Raw genomic sequence first — 4,829 nt, 5'->3', positions numbered from 1 at the left:
TCTAACAAGTCTTTTCTTCACATTTGTTATTGGGCCACAACCATTAGCCCAATTTCTAAGTTGGTCCAACTAAACACGTTGACTCAGGTCTGACCGGTTAGTGATTGTGACTGCGCTCGCTCGAGTTTGCGGATACTGGTAATTGCGGTTTCTAGTATTATTAATTATTTTGAATAAATGATACAATAGTTAAAAATTAGTGCGTTTACAAAATATTTATGACTAGTTATTCATTAGATGTTGTAGTAATTTAACAATAAACTAAGTTAACACACGTGCCTTACACGAGATAAACATCATGTATATAAATAATTTTTAGATCTATTTGTTTGGAAATACATAGAATAAAAGTTATTTAGGTAACTATACAGAGAACTTTTTAATTGGGTATAGGATAAATCGGTGAATGAGAACTTACCATTTTGTCCCCTATATAGATTATACATCAGAACATGCTGTGTCAGAGATATCAGACGAAAGAAACATTTTGTCTTCAAATCTTTCCACTTGTAGTGATATAGAAAACACGAGAGAAGGCGCGTGAGGAACGGACGTGATTGAAGCAGCAATCTTATTATATAAATAGACTTTGTCTCTCTCCTGATGATGTCACGTCAGAGGAGAGAGTGACATGCGTCTCTTAATTATTGAGTTTTCTTTGCTTTCGTTTTGCTTAAAGGTGGGTTTTACGGTTTAATTTTTGGGCTTCGTTCTTATTTTCTTGGGCTGTTAAAAAAACAATGTACGCCTCTTACATTCAATCTTCTTTAAGAATGGGGATGTCGACATCTACAGTTCATCGTTCTGTGATCTCTGTCTAGCTCAAGCAACAGTGGTGTCCTCGAGAGGATTCGTCATGGTAAATCTATGAATTGAAACCGTTTTGTCTTAGATTCATCAACTACAAACCGTTATGGAATGCTTTGATTCATCGTCATTAACTACCGTCTTAACTCCTTTAACCAAATCCAAACATGATTCCTCATTCAATTCATCTTCCCTCTCTCCAAGGTGCTTACTCTATAGCTATAAAAATGTTAGCTTTCATCCCGTAAACATCATCTTCAGAAATCCTAAAAACACTAGAAACTATTTATTATTTACGGACCCCTCGCCAAATCTCATTGTTTCTCCAGATACCCAAATTCTCTGAATCATACGTTAGGTATGATTTTGAAATGTTTTATCTGGAACAAGGTTTTCACCTCTTTTCCATTTAAAAAACTGTAAACATTAGATGAGTCATTCGATATTTTGATACGTTGAATAACATTTAGGTCGCACCGTTTTACTAATTACCGACGAAATTAAATCATAGCTTCTCTGCTTCTGTTGATTTCAGAAGCTTTAAAATCGTGATTAGCATTTATTGGTACTGAAAAATTCCAGAATTTGTGATCTGATATCTAGAAAAATAAATACATTTGGTTTCACTGTGATTATGAGTTGAGATTTAGCGCTGATTTTTCCAGATAAACAGTCTGTTTTATTCTCTAATGTTTGTTTGGCATGAACAATATTGTTAGCATAGTGATTTGACTATTATAATCAACTTTATGTTATCCTAGGAAGAAAAAGATAAAGAGAGTGGGGGAAGAGTCATTGAGGGATGAATCTATAAAGAGTATATGACATCGAGTATAACTGAGAAAACGGAAACACCTAAAACTGCAAACACGGATGAAGAGTTGTTACTAGAATGGTACTTACTCTCAGAGGCGAAGCAAAAGAAACCCGAGAAAATTCTGCCTTGCATGTGATTCAACAGCATGGAGACCAAGCTCTGCTACTACAACTGGTATGCAAGAAATGTCAGAGGTATTGGACAGCTGGTGGAACGATGAGGTACGTTCTGGTCGGTGCAGGGAGACGCAAGAACAAGAATCTGGCTTCTCTTAATAACTGTAATGTAAGTATAACATCTGCAGAAGGCGGCTGCAGAAACCGCTGATCTTCAACATCCTAACAGCACCAATCTCCTCCACACTTTTGCTCTGATTCAGTCCTCTGCGAATCAATGGCATCAGGGTTGAATCTTTCTTCAAAATCAATGCTAAAGACACAAACCAGGTAGCAAGAATCCTATAAAGAGTTGCAGATTACGGTTTCTTTAATGTCAAATAAGGAGGCCAGAACAATCACAGTTACCAATAGTTCCACAATTTTCCAAAACCACCACCATCTTGGATGTACGCTTGGAACAGTGTTTCATCAAAGGTTGTATCGATTTACTTTCTCCCAGCATATTGGAGCTCTTCATGAGTTTCTCCGGGAAAGTAGAACAGCTTGGCCTGGATGCCAAAACCCACAACACCATATGGTGGGTCCTCTATCCAACAAGACAAGAGCATTGCTGAACCAGGAACTGTTCTTAAAGAACCGAGTCACCTGGTAGATATAAAAGCAAAGCAGAGAGTTCGATCCAGGGGAAGCCATTAAAAGTTCGATCTGGGAAACACTAGGGATCAAGAAGGATGAAAATGCAGACTTTCAGAGCTTTCAGGTTATCAAACAAAGAAAAAAACAGTCTTTCTGAAGGAAAACTTTCAAGAAGACTATTGGAGTTGCAAGCTAATCCTATTGCGCTTTCTAGGTCAGCATACTGCTAAGAAAGCTCATAAAAATATTTGATTGTTTTTCGTTCCAAGAAAACAGCTAAGTCTTTTTGTACATGGCTCTATATATGATGGTTGACATGAAGAAGGATAAGTTAGGTTTTGTATTGCAGAGTGAGAGTTTGTTGTATCATAAATGGGAAAAATCCAAACTGCAGTTACTTATATTTTGAAAGATTTGCTATTTTTCATTAAACGTAAGATTTTGTAAGTAAGCTTAGAATCTAATTTGTGTCATCATTAACCGTTTGTGTTCACATATTAATCATACATCCTAAGATCCAATCCATGTTACTAAGGACTTTTGGTTTAGTCAGCCAAAAAAGAAGTTTTGAAGAGTGCTCAGAATAAAAAAAACGTCGCTTTCTGGTTAAGAAGTTTTTCCAAAATGTTCATAACTTTGATTATAGAATTTGAAACAAGTTTGCTATTGAAGCATTTTTTAAAATGATTCTCAATGGTTTCCTTCTTTTTTCCCAAAGAGATGTTACACTAAATTAAGTTTGAGTTTTTCTTTAATTCATTCTAAGTATATTGATTATTCATTTTCTTATCTATTAATATATTGATACAAAAAACTTCTTATTTATTTATTTAACGTTTTTATAAAATTATAAAAATCTATTCTGTAATATAATTTTTTTTACTAAACTTATGAATTTATTTAAAAACATGTATAATAATAATGAATTTAAATTGCTACAAAATAGTTAAATTTTATTTAAACATAATAAAAACACAATTTAAGAGAAAATGAGTTTATTTAACTTTGTTTCGTTTAAATTAGTTCATACATTTTTTGAAATTATGTTTTTTTGTCTTTGTAGTTTCAACTTTCAGAGGTAAAAATTATCTTTCATCTACAATGAGAGCATCATAATCCCACTCACCTTTAGTTACTATGTTGTGTAAAATTTTATATGTAAACATTATATTATGAATTATATATCTCCTATATATTATTTGAGAAGTATTACAACTTTTTTTTGTAACAACGTGTCATCACTAGGATGATTCTTAGAATCATTAGAGAAATATGTCGATCCATAAATATATAATAAGCTATTTATTAAACTAACAATAAATTCATCATTAATGAATTTTATTATTTTCTTAAATAAAATTTACAGAATTGTCTAATGTGGCAAAAGTATATGCGACAATTAATGATTTTGAATAATAAAAATTTGATAAAAATTAGTGTATTTTCTATCATATTTTTTTAATTTTAAACTATTAAATAAATTAAACAACCACAGTAATCATATAATAAAAATTTAGATTTTTCTGTATATGTTATATTTTGAATTTTTAAAAACACATATAAATTACTAAAATTGTTAAAAGTCTCACATTCAAATTTTATGATCCATGGTTTAAAATTTTTGTCATGTCAAAATACAAATGATTACAAAATGATATAAGTAAAAAACATAATTTAATTAATTATTAAAATTAATATATATATATATATATATATCATTTCAAATTAAACTATAAAACATATAAAATACATAAATATTTTAGTTTCAAAATTTACTTTGAACAATTTTTTTGATAAAAGTTTTGAATGAACATTGACAACTTATTTTTTAAAAAATTATAAGTTACTAAAACTATTAATCCCACAATGAAAATTTTGTTATCAGTAATTTACATTTTTTTCCATAAAAGATACAAATGATTCAAAAAAACTATATGAGTAGAAATCATGATTTAATAGACATTAATATTAAAAATATACTAAAATATAATATGTATGTTAGTATCATTTAAATTTAATTACATATCCTATCAAATATAATAAAATATTTTTTAGATTAATAAAATTGATTAATATGTTCGCACTAATTTAAGGGAAAATTACATGTTTACCACTTTCACGTTACCACTTTTCATTTTTACCACCACTAAATAAACATTTTCAAAAATATCTTCTTCATTAAGTGGCAAAAGACTCTTATGCATTTATCCTTTATATATATAATAAATAAATATTTAAATAAATAAAAATCCAAAAAAATAAAAAATAAATTTTTTAATTTTTTTCGAATTATACTATTTCGAAATTTAAACCCTAAACCCTAAACCTCAATTCTAAACCCTAAACCATCAATCCTAAACTTTTTTTTTTAAATACGAACTCTAAACCCTGAAACATGAACTCTAAACCCTTATCCCCGAAACATCAACTCTAAACCCTAAACCCTAAAC

This window comes from Brassica oleracea, chromosome C1 (assembly GCF_000695525.1).
Source record: "Brassica oleracea var. oleracea cultivar TO1000 chromosome C1, BOL, whole genome shotgun sequence".
NCBI classification, from domain to species: Eukaryota; Viridiplantae; Streptophyta; class Magnoliopsida; order Brassicales; family Brassicaceae; genus Brassica; species Brassica oleracea.
Note: the sequence above shows the minus strand (reverse complement) of the source record.